This window comes from Phocoena phocoena, chromosome 7 (assembly GCF_963924675.1).
Source record: "Phocoena phocoena chromosome 7, mPhoPho1.1, whole genome shotgun sequence".
NCBI classification, from domain to species: Eukaryota; Metazoa; Chordata; class Mammalia; order Artiodactyla; family Phocoenidae; genus Phocoena; species Phocoena phocoena.
This window is the reverse complement of record NC_089225.1, coordinates 69,825,561-69,841,844: the sequence shown is the minus strand read 5'-3', so window position 1 is coordinate 69,841,844 and position 16,284 is coordinate 69,825,561.

The following is a 16,284-nucleotide window of genomic DNA, read 5'->3' as shown; positions in this document are numbered from 1 at the left end:
TGTTTTGTATTAGGTGTTCTTGTGTTAAGTGTTAAGTGTTTTTGTCACACACACACACACACACACACACACACAGTATATATATATATATAATACACACATATATATGTATATATATATATATATACATACACATAAATAAAATGAGAGAGAATTTTTTGAGGTGATGGGTATGTTTATGGCAAAGATTGTGGTGATGGTTTCATGGATATATACTTATATATACTTATCTCCAAACTCAGCAAGTTGTATACATACAGATTTTTGGATGTCAATCATACCTCAATAAAGTGGTTTCTTTAAAAAAGAAAATTAATAGTTAAGATGTAGGCTGGGATAAGCTATTCACAAAACATATATTTAAAAAAATGACTGGTTTCTTGGGTATATAAAGAACTCCTAGGATTCAATAACAAAAAGACAAACAACCCAGGAAAAATAGACAAAATATTTGAACAGATGCTTTGGAGATAATCAGGAAAATGCAAAATAAAATAGCAGTAAGATATATATCAATCAGAATGACTGAAGTTAAATATAAAATAATCTAGAAATCTCATATAATTATGGCAAAAATTCTTCAATGCTATTACCATATTTGAAAAAAGCTCTGTGTTACTCAAAATTTAAACATATATATTCCCATAAGCTCAGAAATTCCATTCTTAGGTATTTAACCAAGAAAAAGAAAGCATATGTTCATAAGGAGACTTGTTCAAGAATTTTCATATGTTTTATAAAACTGTCTGAAGCTCAGGTATCCATCAAGCGGAAAATAAATAAGAAAGTTGTGTAATATTTGTACATATGGATTGCTATTTAGTAATAAAACAACACAAATTGCAGATATCTGCAACAACATGGGTGAAATTCAAAACAAAAAGTATGCAAAAGAGTACATACATACTGCATCATTCCATTTATATCAGGTTCTAGAACAGGGAAAACTAATCTGTGGTTAAAAAGAACCAGAACAGTGGGATGAGGGCAAGGAAAAGCAACATAAGAGAATTTGGGGGAGGTAATGGAAATATTTTATGCCTTGCCAGGTGTTTGGCTCACCTAGGTAAATGCATTTTCCGAAAGTATTCAATCAATGGAACAATCAATATTTGTGCTTTTCACATTTGTATATTTTGTCACAAAAACATTTTAGAAATATTGAACGATAGTTAATGATATACACTTTGAAAGATTTAGCAGTGACATGTACTGACATTTACAACTTTGAAATATGTCAAAAATAAGACAGATATGTGCATGAATAGGATGGAAAGATGGATAAATACATGATTAATATCACCAAATGTTAATCACAGAATCAAAATGATGAGAATATGGGTGTGCATTATACAATTCTTACATCCTTTCTGAATATGTGAACATTTTTGTGATAAAACTTTAAAAAACAAAAAAAATATGTAGCTAATTTGCTTACCACAGTATGTACTCCTGTCCAAGTTTACTCCTTTTTTTTTTTTTTTTTTTTTGTGGCACGCGGGCCTCTCACTGTTGTGGCCTCTCCCGTTGCGGAGCACAGGCTCAGCAGCCATGGCTCACAGGCCCAGCCGCTCCGCGGCATGTGGGATCTTCCCGGGCCGGGACACGAACCTGTGTCCCTGCATCAGCAGGCGGACTCTCAACCACTGCGCCACCAGGGAAGCCCTACTCCTTTTTGATTGGAGTTAGATACCTTCCTTAATTCTGAGGAACCTTATATAAGCAATTACCCTTGATTCACTTGATATCTTCAACCTCTCTGTCTTTCTTATTACTCTTTAAACATGCTCAAGATTCTCTTATTTTATAGACAATACTTTTAAAAATTACTTGAGTTTAACTACTGTCATATACATAATTTCTTCACTACCAAACATTTTGAAAGACCCACTGGCTCTGTTTTATCCCCCTTTCATAACTGATCTGCAATCTGGCCTCCACCTCCAGCACTTTACTGGAAGTAATCTTAAAGTTACAAGGAATCCTTTTGCTAAAGCCAGTTGGCTATTCTCCTTCCTTAATTGGCTTCTTGGCAGCTTTTGTCATGGTTAATGCCTGTCTTCCCTGCTAGTTTGTATGAAATATCAGATGTCTATCTGAATAATAAAAAGTACTCAGTAATACCTAAGCCAGTCCTTCCACTCAGATCATCCTCCTATCCCACTACTTATCCAAACCTACCCATCTGTCAGGATTATTTTTATGTTTCAGCTCACTCACAATATTCTCATTGATTATGCCATGGGAATCATTAGAATTCATTCAATATTTGTTTAAAAATAACATTTATTGAGCATCTGCTTGGCTCTGGTCTATGTGCAAGGGATAGATCAGTAAACAAAGAGACAAAGATCTCTGTACTTACGGAGCTTCCCGTGCAACAGAAGACAGAAAATATAGAACATTGTCTTTATTTTTTATTTCTAATAACCAGGAGCAAATGTCAATTTTTATTAATTCCAAAGAAGGAGTTGAGCTGCTGATGGCATTTCAGGGAGCGCCACCATGAGACTATAGTGTTTTATTTAGTATTACAACATGGCCAGTTAGTGTGACAAGGGAAACCTATTTTGGTGCCCAAGGAATGGCTGGTTCTGATGATGGGCGAAAGTCAAAATGCTGATGCCTAGGGCTTCCCTGGTGGCGCAGTGGTTGAGAGTCCACCTGCCGATGCAGGGGACACAGGTTCATGTCCCGGTCCAGGAAGATCCCACATGCCGCGGAGCGGCTGGGCCCGTGAGCCATGGCCGCTGAGCCTGCGCGTCGTCCGGAGCCTGTGCTCCGCAACGGGAGAAGCCACAACAGTGAGAGGCCCGCGCCGCAAAAAAAAAAAAAAAATGCTGATACCTAATGACTGTTGTAGCATCTCCACACCAATGTTGGAGGTGGAGAAGGAACTAGCCCCACTGCTGATTGTGATCCAAGGAACTCTTCACCAATCTCTCTCTAAAGCAGTACAAAATGTAAAAGAGGTTAAAAGTTTTAACATAGTCCCATTTTTCAGGAAATCCTGAAGAACATTGTCTTTATCATTCATTTAAAAATCAGCCGTAACACTCTTTGCTTGTCCTTGTTTTTTTTTTTTTTTAAAAGGATATCATTATAATCGGCTTCATATATTTTAGTAAGCATAAATCTTAATATATTGAATTTAAAGTCTTTCATATCCCTTTTTTTTTTACTATTTTACACTCATTTGAAATGTTTTGTATATCTTGTCTTTTCATTAGATTTCATGATCATTTCATGAAAGAATCAAATATCAAAATTATACAATTTCTCATACATTTAGTAAAGTACTATGCAGATGATAGATATTAAAAACTAAATATAAATATAACTTAAAAGAATTATATGTTGTATATTCTACTGTTCTGTTATATACAGTTGGTGTTTGCTGTGGGGCAGAATGGGAAGATCAGAAAATAACAAGTACTAAGTGCCTTCTATGTACATGACTATGCATTAACCTCATTCAATCACAGTCATAGTCATCAAATTTACAAATGAGAATACTGAGGCTTAGTGGGATTAAGTTACCTGCTCACAGGTAACTTAAGCAAGGTCATACAAGCAATAAGTATCAGAGTAAAACTTCAAAGGCAATGTGTTTTTACTCTTATTAAACTCATATTTAAACTCATATTAGTTTCCTTGCTGAACTCATACATGGTTCTTAGAAATAAATAGATGTGGAATCTTCCCATTCTTTAACTCCTTTTTCAACTTTTAAAAACAAGCATCCATAAAAAGTACCTACATGTGACAATAGTGTTGATAGCAATAACTTACTGTAATGGTCTTCAACAAATAAAATATATATATTATAAAATATACTAACATATTGTAAGAGAAGAGCATTGCCCTTGGAGTAAGGAACACTGATATATATCTACCTTGGTTCTGGTTGATTAATAATTAATTAATAATTAAGTGATAAATACAGTGCCTAATTTTTTTTGAGCTTTACATTTTGAAAGTCCTTTTCAATATAATATTTGATATGATATTAGTTTTTAAATTAATTCTATTGAACCTAAAGTATATCAGATATTTCATACAACTATCTTTTCTATAACAGCAATGATGAAAACTTTTTGCTGTTTAAACATTTAAACATGTTTAAATAAGTATTTAAATGTTTAAAATAAGTATTAAACATTTAAACATGTTTAAATAAGTATTTCTTTAACAGCACAGCTAACTAGCTATGTTGGAAATCCCTAATAATTGCCAAGTTATTTTCTGGCAGATGAATTAAGCTTAAGGTCAATATTAAATATTTCAGACAACACACACACACAAAAAAAATTAAAATAAATTTCTAAGCTTTGTCTTTCCTAGAGGCATGAAATATAAATTATTTGGATTCTTGTTGAGTTATCATTGAACAGCTGTGAAATTATACATGTTTCAAAGAAATCATACAGGTTTCAATTTCTCCACTTAATATAGTCTGAATGGCTTGGGGAAGGGGCTTAAAAGTAATTGGAACCATAGGTTGTAGTTTTGGAGAAGTATTGCTTCTAGGGAAGATTCATATATAGGGAGAAATGGTGATATCCTGTAGAATGTGGCCATATAGAGAAAGAGGGCAAAGTTAGTTCTCCAGCAAAAACAAATGAGAAAAAAAGTATGCAACTTCCCTGCCCCTGACATTATCCTTTCAGGAAATTGTATAAAAAAGGTCAGAACTGATATATGACGCTTCTCTCAAGACAGGAAAATCCTCCCTTCCCCCCACCCCAGACAAACATGAAACAGAAGAAAACTGTACACTACATTCCATTATATTCCATAGCACCTAACAGGCTTTTAGGAATATGAGAAAATATTTTGAATCAGGAATATCAAATATCTTCATGTTTGAGTTGTGTATGTTGTTATTTTTCCTCCTTGATGACTATATGATTCCTTTTGGGAGGGTACTTGGGGTGATTCAAATTAGGTCCAGGGTCTACAGTTGTTTTTGGTCTTTAAGTTTTATATATTATCTATTACCTTTCCACTCTGATTCAAGTTCAAAATTAGTGTTTGGGGTAATTTTTGAGTCCCTGTGGTTGACTTCTACAGTCTTCAGAATGCAGTTCATCAAGAATTGTTTGTTGCAATAAGTGGCTGTCTGATTGCCTATTTTTGTGGCTACCCACAAAAATACTACCTAATGTCATTTTATGAGTAATCACATTCTTCAGTGAATAATCTGTAGAAAATAGAAATTTTGCAATAATTGAAAGTAATAGATTCTTAATACACTTTGCATGTATCCATATATATATATATGGATATATATCATATATATATATATATATATATATATATATATATATATATATATATATATAGTCCTAAAAGAAGAAATGAAAATCCAACAGTTAAAAACTAGTTTATCTACACATGCAGAATTAAAATTGGTAAGCAACTTATGTAACTAATCATGTAAAATAAAATAACCTAAAGTATTATTGAGAAGGTATTTGTAATTATACTTTAAATGTATGAAAGTCCACTAATGGTATTGGTTCATAATTTGGCCATAAATATGTTACTTTTAATATAAAATATTAAAAGTAAGGGACAGTTGAGACCATTGGATCTCATAGTCAATAATCAAAATGTGAGAAGATGGAGATTTTTCAAAACATGCCTGCCAAGATACTGTCTCCTCACTTCTGACTCACAAGATTTGGGACAGAGAGTATACTTGAGTATTTCTGTTGTATGCCCCTGGTTCACATCCACTGGCAAGTTAACTGCTTCTATTTATAGTCAGAGGAACTGAGTACTAGACAGATTAAATATTTTACAAAATTAAAGATATTAATATAAAAATTATAATACAGGGGAATCACTTGTATTAGAATGATGTTTAATTACTTTACTGAAAATATGAAATGTATATGAGTGGCTTTAAACCTCCAGATCCTATTGGAAATACAGATTTTTGAAGATAGAACTTCTAGTGATGAGAAAATCAGTATGCTCATAGGAATGTGTATTAAATGCTCTACAAATTTTTCAAATTTTATTATAATTATTTCTTTTCTATGAGTGACAATATTTATTTTTCGTTTTTACTTTTGAAAAGCCAATTTACTTTGCATATTACTGACTAGAAGGGCTACTTTTAAAAAAAAGTAAAGTAAATTTTCATTAAGGTGAAATTCACATAATATTAAATTAATCATTTTAAAGTGCACAATCCAGTGATATATAGGACATTTACAATGTTGTGCAATCACCACCTCTACCCAGTTTCAAAATATTTTCATGACCCCTAGAGGAAAGCCTATACCCATTATGAAATTGCCCCTCCATAGCCCCATTTTCTACCCCCTAGCAACCACCAATCTGCATTTGTCCCCATGGGCATCTTTCACTTAACATCATATTTTTGATATATGTCCATGGTGAAGCACATTATCAGTACTTCATTCCTTTCTATGGATGAATAATATTCTATTGTGTGTATATACCACCATTTGTTTATCCATTTATCCAGTGATGGCCATTGGACTGCTTTCACCTTTTGACTATTGTGAATAATACTGCGATGAACATGTGTGTACATGTATTTGTTTGAGTACCAGTTTTCAATTTTGGTGGATGAATATAGAAGGACTACTTTTATGGTAAATGACATAAGAACTACTGAATGAGTTTCCACAGATCTAAAATTAAAAAAAATAAGCTATTAAAAAGAAATATTAAAGCAAAGATTTATCACACTGAACAGATAGAAGTGAATAAACAAAACATTGATTGCCTTCCATCTCTGAGTTCTTCTAGTTATGTACATTTTGATTCCTTTCATCCCACTTCCCTTACCTTCCCATCCCCATTCCTATGTTACATCTTATCTCCTTTAAGGAAATAAATGAGGGTAAAATAGTAATGAATTATATCATTTGTCAGAGTAACTTTCACATTTCTTCTAGTCACTCAAGACACAACATCTGTGATTTTATGGGACATGGTTTTGCTTATTCTAGCCAGACTACCCACAAACCCCTAGTAGAGTGCCTTGGTAAATAAATGGAAATGTGGATGGATGCATTTTAAGTGTAGTAAGATGTATTGTGTTTTATGGCCACTTGGCAACAAGACCAGCTAAGTTTCATCTCAGTGAAATATGAAGCCATGAATCTCATTTCCTTTAATGAGGTTATATGATAGAAATAATTGGAATATGGCATGGTTGACTTTTTTTTTAACTTTATTCTGGACTTGAGTACTGAATTTGTGGAGACAATCAACTTTGACCAACCTAATTAAGAACCATAGAATAATAATTGTCTCTGCCAGAAATTTTAAATGTTCATGGAAGTAATGATGCTTCAGCTGTTCTGGGCCCTGAATATCGAAGAAAGTCTGAGATATTATCTTTCTATAAACAAACTGTCTGGAAAAGAAAACAAATACTCCAAATTTGAGTGAGTTGCTCATTTTTATTAGAAGAACTAGATGGTTATCTCTGAGATCTAAGTTTTCAATTCATTTCACTCTTCTGACTTAGACTCACAGAACTATTACCAGCTAAACGTTTTGATAATTATACAAAAATCATGATTTACTTTATATAAAGTCATGTAGTTTCAGGCTTTTTATCTCATTCACAGAATGTAATATTACTTTCTCTGTATAATATATGTTCACGTACATGAGTAAATTTTTCTACTCCATTACGTCCTTACTAAGTCATTCTTTTAAATTACAGAAAGAACAAATTATCATGATTTACATGAGACTTTCTTTGGGAGAAAGATGTCTGGGATTTACCATCAATGTCATTTTACTTTCAACTTTCATCACTGTTACTGCCTCTGCATAATTTCTTTGATGTAGTCTCCATTTCACCCTTAAACTCAACAAAGTGGGAAGGGTTGACTATTTTAAAGGTAGTACCTCTAATGGTATATGGATTGTTAAAAATAAGAAAAAGTATCATTTAAAGTTAAAGGAAAATACATTTCTCTAAACCTAATATTTATTTAAAAATTTTAAAATATGTATATACTAAGTACAAAGTTGTAGTAAGTATAATATAGCAATATGTTATATATATATAATATATGTGTACATTGCATATGTATATATATTTTTCACGTATATAATATATATGCATGTAACTAAATTTTAAATGGCTTAGTTTAAATATTTCCAAGTGTTAAAGTATACCTTAAGATTTTTTTTTCTTTCAGCATTTTCCTCTCACCACTTCAATTTTTGTCTGGCTTTTATTATTAAAAAAAAGTCTCCCTCCCTGATTTTTCTAGCCTGCCTCATGTGATTAATGGTGCTCCCTTTAGTTATGATATCATTGCAGTCTCAAATTCAGAGACATGGCACACGTCGTAGACTTCTGCTTTTCTACTTACCAAAAGCCAAAATACACTTGGTAGCATTTAAACACAACTATGGGGGAGAATTAGGTCAGAAAGCAGGAAAGAGAGGATTAATGTTGAATTTACCACGTGGAGCTATAAAGCCTCAAGTACGTTTTGTGATTTCTGCATGTCTGAGACCCAACTAGGTCTGACGGAGCGCCATCGGAGCACACATTTCCTGTTTAAAGTCAGCGTTGGACCCAGCCCCAGAAGCTTACAGTATCAGACCGAGACTTTCCAGACTTTGTCCAGGGCTAAGCCTCGTCTCACTGACACATTGCTAGCCTGATTCCCTGACTCAGAAGAGCTGAAGGTGCCTGGTTTGTTCGCTCACTCTAAAATTTACTGCTAAGAGTGAGAAATACCTGTCCCCTCGGCCTGAACCACACATGGACATACAGTCTAAATGCTGCGAGCATTCGGTTTCAGGCTGTCTTTGTTTTACCTTTTGTTCTGCAGAAACATTAGCTAAACATAAGATGTTTCTCTGGGAAAAAAAGCTTTCCCAAAGTCTTGCTATAAAAAGTAAAGCCAGATTGGAACTTAGTAATTGGGAACCAGGGAGGGCATTTCAACATTTAGGAAAATCCTCCACAGACAATTACAACTCCCCACAGAGTTTTGGAAAAATACGATAGCCACTTACTTGCCATGGTAAGAGGATCTCAACGTTAATTTAATATTTTAAAGAAACTAGTTAGAAAGTTAATAAATAAGGAGATGCTCAGTCAAGATTACCATGGCTAGTCATTAAAATATTTTCCTGCCTATGACAGATCAGTGTGGTTTAAAATTATCTACTAATGGTTATATTTCTTTATACATATGGTTTTCAGGGGTGTTTTTTCCCCCATGAAACCAACATGAGAAGATTTTTATAGCTTACTTTATTCATAGAGATATACAATCTAATATTAGAGAAAGCCACTGCTGCGCTAGTAAAAATTCAGTACTGTCCTAGGAAGAATGCCTCAAAAAGAAAAATACACATCACTCATTTCATTATTAATCAGCAACTTAAAGGCTTATCAATACAATTTCCTGTCATACAGCAAAAAGAGATAAATAGTATTGTACTTCACTTGCTCCCTGTAACCTCCTTTTGTGCTCGGTGGGAAGGAAAACATTGGAACAATTGCAGGACATTTTATCTACACAAGAAGTAACAGAGTCCCCCTTTATCCATAGTTGAAGACCCTCAAAAGTAAAGCTACTGCACTAAATACCCTGTAAGTCAGCAGGTTTTCACAATAATCTCTGTTAGGGCATGATGAAACTGAAAAGTTCACTTTACTTTGGATTAGTACTGCCTCTCTTTGTGGCAGATTCTCTACAACCTAGCTGTAAAGGCTGCCAAGGGATTCCTTAAGAATCTGTGAGGGAAACCATGCCCATAACAAAAGGACTCCATTATTATCCTTTTTATGTGGATTTCAGTAATTTGGAAAGCAAAGAATACAGCAATATTTCAATTAAATTGAGTAGAGGCAAAGTCTTTTGTTAATTGTTTTTGTTTTGCTTTATTTCATTTAATGATTTCAGCAAGTTTATAAAATAATAATAAACCTTGACCTGCTTTGTCTTGCTCAATAAGAACACTCTGCTAACCTGCCAAAGTACAAGCACACAATGGTCTCTGTATGCTGCCCATTGTCTGTGACCAGGTGAAGGTAAATAGCAAGGAGGATGGGCAGTTATAAAGGTGGTCTTCAGTGTCAATGCTCTGTCACTTGTCTTTTCTTACTATATTATTTTCATCCTCAGTAGTAGCCCTTTTTCCCATCCAAGTTCTGGTTCTTTTCATTTTCAAGTCTGTAACTGTATTCTAACTAGCAACAGATCTGAATCAGTTGTTTAGAATGATTATCTATTGGCTGCTTGATTATGTTTCAACCTGAATAGGAAAACTAAAAATAAAGACAGGGTGCATTAGTTTTTTAAAATCACATTAAACATTGAACCAATTGAATATACTATAAATAATAATTTCTACCTTCTGATATTCTAGAATCCATCTTTGTATCTGTTATAGTTTTCTTTCTTTGGTAGAAAAGTTTTTAATAATTCTTCTATAAGTAGAATATACGTTTTTAAACTGTTGAATTTGCATATAACAGAAAGTTATCTGAACCAAACTTTAAATGTCTCTGAGATTTTACTTTAAATATTTAGGAAGAGATGAGGTAAATACATGAAAGTTAAAATGGAGAAAATAAGTCTACTAGATTGTTTTTGTAGTACTTTGTTTTCAGTATTAGATTCCCTTTTATAGATAAATGGGAACCCGGTGTCTGTACTTGGTCTAGATTAATGTATTTTGAAAGCCTGGCTAAATAAAGGAACAAGAAAGACTTTCACTCAAAGGATAAATCATATAATTAAAGGTTATTCAGGGAAAAAAAACCAGTCCAGATATTCCTTTCAACTAGATCACCAATAAGAAGAGGGCAGAACCAAAAGAACTGAGTATGAGCAATGGGAGGAAATGAGAGAAACAGAATAAGATTTGAGTCATCTTAAAATTAACCACAATGATTATCAATGTGACATCCATATCTCAGTGGCATGAATGAGCTGTTAAGAGCACAACCAGTCAGGACATTGTGCAACACAATTACACATAAAAATTCATTTAATTTTCACGTAAACCCACTCTGAATATATTAAACTCTGGGTGCTACCATCAGATCCTCTGCCACTGCTAACCGAAGAACTAAATCTTTCTGTTTATCACTATGACCTCCTGGAAGAGTTACATGTATGTTCCAATCTTAGCATCACTAGCTCCAGATTCAAAGTCTGAGGTAGACATATCTTATAAATGTCTTGTGTTTGCACCTTAACTCCAAGGGGGGCTCGGAAAGAAAGCAGCATTTTCAGGTTTTATAATGAGAGAAGAATGTACTCTACTGCCAACAAGACTCATCAGGTGGGGAATTCCCCAAAAACCTGAAGGAGAGTTAAGCTATTGACCAGTTAAAATTAAAAAAGGAATGGCAAATGTCATATGGTTAAAATAAAAGCCATCTTTAACAACATAAACCCATGGATCTAGGGCTGAAATGAGGGGAAAAGGGCTGATCGGCATCCACATGGCAGTTCTTTCCTTCCATTTGGATGTTAAGAACCTCCTCCACAAAGGAACTGTTTTTTGTACTCTGAGCCTATTTTGAAAGATCCATGAATTTTCACAAAATGTCTTGTCATTCATCCTTTAATTCTGTTCCTGACCAGCCACACGTATTGTTAACAATTATCTGTGATTAATGCAAATCTTAACCTCAGCTCATCTCAGGCAAAGTGTAAAATTTTGCCACAGAGGATGTTTTCTACTTCCACCACCCTTTAGAACTCACCTAAGTAAAGTTTTCTACCACAGAATTGCACTTTCAGCTGCTATATGCTTATGGTGTGGAGCCCTAAAGCAGACTAAAATATTTTTCTCTTTAATCAACTGGTTGTAAAAGGTTCTCTGGGAGGCCATCTGAGACATTGACTTTAGTTGAGAGGGTGGTGGAATAAGAAGAAGCTCCTTGTAAACAAGAGTCACTGTTTCATGCAAATTATGTGTGTTTCCAGAACTTTATTGGCCCAAATTCCGTCCATTAGACTTTCCCTAATGTGCATACCAGACTTTATGTGTGGATGCATCAGATAACCCATACTTCATGAGCTCAAGGATTTTGATCACTTAATAGTCTCATGGTAAGGCATCCAGCCCTTTCTTTTTAACTTTTTAATTATGGAAACTTTCAAACATACACAAAAATAAAAGAATGGTATAACAAATCCCCAAGTACCTCTCACCCTAAGCGATTAAGCAACGCTTATCAATGTTTATCTATGCCTACCACTTTCAACCCTGAATAGATTTTTAAAAATAAGTACCACACATGTCTTCATATTAACTATAAATAATTCAGCTTGTATCTCCAAGGGATAAGAACTATTTTTTAAAATATAATGATACCATTATCACGTCTAAAAATTAACACTAATTCTTTATGTCATCTAATATCCAGTTTCAAATTTCTCTCACTGCTACACACATGTATTTTAAACTTGGCTTGTTAAAATTAGAATCCAAACCAGTTCTATGTATTGCATTAGGACATATTTCCTAAGTTTTTAAAATCCATAATAATTACCCTTTCCTTTCTATTGTCATTTATTTGTTGATGAAACTAGATTTTTTGTTTTGTGGAATTTGTCATATTCTGGATTGCTCCCTCTGCTGTTTTTTAATATGTTCTTCTATCTACTGTATTTCCCATATAATGGAAGGTACCCAAATCTAGAGATAGTATACAAAGGAAAAAATAAAACAAGTAAGCTGTGCTTTTCAAAAATGCTAGTATCATAAATGACAAAGGAAGAGTGAAGACCTGTGACAGATTAAAGAATGCTAAAGAGGCATGAAAACAAAGGCAGCGCATAATTAGAAATTTTATTTTGCTATAAAGGACATTACGATAAGTGACAAATTTGATAAGGTCTATATAAAAAAATTCATATTTTTATATTGTAATTATTTCCTTATTTTCATCATTGTGCTGTGGCTAAGTAAAGGAATGTCCTAGTTTTTAAAAAATACACACTGAAGTGTTTAGATGTAAAGTGTCATATCTATAACATTTCTCAAATGGTTCAGATAAAAATACATATATATGTGAATATATCTATATATATTTATGCATACATACAGTCAGACAGAGGGAGAGAAAGAGAGAAGGAGGAAGAGGAGGAGGAGAAAGAGGAAAATAAATGTAGGAAAATCTTAACTGAGGAGCTGGAAAAAAGGAATACGAAAATTCTTTGTACTGTTCTTGTAAATTTTCTGAATGTCTGCTATCACAAAATAAAAGTATAAAAATATGATACATCTGGGACTTGATGGGATCCATGTTATAAATTTGGCAAGAGCATTTCACAGGTAGTTTGAGCTTCCTACTGTAACATGTAAGGAAGGACATTATGACTGGTTGTCTCTCATTTTTTTTTCAAAAAAAATTTTTTAATAGGGGTGTAGTTGTTTTACAATGTTGTGTTAGTTTGTACTGTACAATCAAGTGGAGCTCCCTGTGCTATACAGCAGGTTCTTATTAGTTTTCTATTGTATATGTATTAGTGCATATATGTCAATCCCAATCTCCCAATTCATCCCGCGCCCCCACCCCCTGCTTTCCCCTCTTGGTGTCCATACATTTGTTCTCTACATCTGTGTCTCTATTTCTACCTTGCAAACCAGTTCACCTGTACCATTTTTCTAGATTCCACATATATGCATTAATATATGATATTTGTTTTTCTCTTTCTGACTTACTTCACTCTGTCTGACAGTCTCTAGGTCCATTCAAGTCTCTACAAATGGCCCAATTTCGTTCCTTTTTATAGTTGATTAATATTCCATTGTATATATGTACCACTTCTTCTTTATCCATTTGTCTGTCATGGACATTTAGGTTGCTCACATGACCTGGCTATCGTAAATGGTGCTGCAATGAACATTGGGGCATATGTCTCTTTTTGAATTATGGTTTTCTCAGGGTATATGCCCAGTAGTGGGATTGCTGGGTCATATGGTAATTCTATTTTTAGTTTTTTAAGGAACCTCCATAGTGGCTATGTTAATTTACATTCCCACCAACAGTGCAAGAGGGTTCCCTTTTCTCCACACCCCCTTCAACATTTATTGTTTGTAGATTTTCTGATGATGCCCATTCTAACCAGTGTGAGGTGATACCTCACTGTAGTTTTTATTTGCATTTCTCTAATGATTAGTGATGTTGAGCAGCTTTTCATGTGCTTCTTGGCCATCTGTATGTCTTGTTTGGAGAAATGTCTATTTATTACTTCTGCCCATTTTTTTTAAACATCTTTATTGGAGTATAATTGCTTTACATTGTTGTGTTAGTTTCTGCTGTATAACAAAGTGAATCAGCTATATGTATACATATATACCCATATCCCTCCATCTTGCATCTCCCTCCCACCCTTCCTATCCCACCCCTCTAGGTGGTCACAAAGCAGCCAGCTGATCTCCCTGAGCTATGCAGCTGCTTCCCACTAGCTATCTATTTTACATTTGGTAATGTATATATGTCAATGCTACTCTCTCACTTTGTCCCAGCTTACCCTTCTCCCTCCCCATGTCTTCAAGTCCATTCTCTACATCTGTGTCTTTATTCCTGTCCTGCCCCTAGGTTCTTCAGAGCCTTTTTTTTTTTTTTAGATTCCATATATATGTGTTAGCATACGGTATTTGTTTTTCTCTTTCTGACTTACTTCACTCTGCATGACAGACTCTAGGTTCACCAACCTCACTACAAATAACTCAATTTCATTTCTTTTTATGGCTGAGTAATATTCCATTGTATAAATGTGCCACATCTTCTTTATCTATGCATCTATCAATGGACACTTAGGTTGCTTCCATGTCCTGGCTACTGTAAATAATGCTGCAATGAACATTGTGGTACATGACTCTTTTTGAATTATGGTTTTCTCTGGGTATATGCCCAGTAGTGGGATTGCTGGGTCATATGGTAGTTCTATTTTTAGTTTTTTAAGGAACCTCCATAGTGGCTGTATTAATTTACATTTCCACCAACAGTGCAACAGTCCACCCTTTTCTCCACACCCTCTCCAACATTTATAGTTTGTAAATTTTTTGATGATGGTGGTTCTGACTGGTGTGAGGTGATACCTCATTGTAGTTTTGAATTGCATTTCTCTAATGATTAGTGATGTTGAGCATCCTTTCATGTGTTTGTTGGCAATTTGTATATCTTCTTTGGAGAAATGTCTATTTAGGTCTTCTGCCCAGTTTTGGATTGCATTTTTTTTTTTTTGATATTGAGCTGCATGAGCTGCTTGTATATTTTGTAGATTAATCCTTTGTCTGTTGATTAGTTTGCAAATATTTTCTCCCATTCTGAGGGCTGTCTTTTTGTCTTATTTATGTATGGTTTCCTTTGCTGTACAAAAGCTTTTAAGATTTTAGGTCCCATTTGTTTATTTTTATTTCCATTTCTCTAGGAGGTGGGTCAAAAAGGGTCTTGCTGTAATTTATGTCAAAGAGTGTTCTTCCTATGTTTTCCTCCAAGAGTTTTTCTTTTTTTTTTTTTTTTTTGCGGTATGCGGGCCTCTCACTGTTGTTCCTCTCCCATTGTGGAGCACAGGCTCCAGACGCGCAGGCTCAGTGGCCATGGCTCATGGGCCCAGCCGCTCTGCGGCATGTGGGATCCTCCTGGACCGGGGCACAAACCCATGTCCCCTGCATCAGCAGGCGGACTCTCAACCCCTGCGCCACCAGGGAAGCCCCCTCCAAGGGTTTTATAGTGTCCAGTCTTACATTTAGGTCTTTAATCCATTTTGAGTTTATTTTTGTATATGGTGCTAGAGAGTGTTCTAATTTCATTCTTTTATATGTAGCTGTCCAGTTTTCCCAGCACCACTTATTGAAGAGGCTGTCTTTTCTCCATTTTACACCCTTGCCTCCTTTATCATAGATTAGTTGACCATAGGTGCATGGGTTTATCTCTCGGATTTCTATCCTATTCCATTGATCTACATTTCTGTTTTAGTGCCAGTACCATACTGTCTTGATTACTGTAGCTTTGTAGTATAGTCTGAAGTCAGGGAGCCTGATTTCTACAGCTCCATTTTTTTTTTTCCCTCAAGATTGCTTTGGCTATTCAGGGTCCTTTGTGCCTCTGCACAAATTTTAAGACTTTTTGTTCTAGTCCTGTAAAAAAATGCCATTGGTAATTTGCTAGGGATTGCATTGAATCTGTAGGTTTCTTTGGGTAGTATAGTCATTTTCACAATATTGATTCTTCCAATCCAAGAACATGGATTTTTTTCACCAGTGTGTTTTGAATTTGATTTTTTTGTG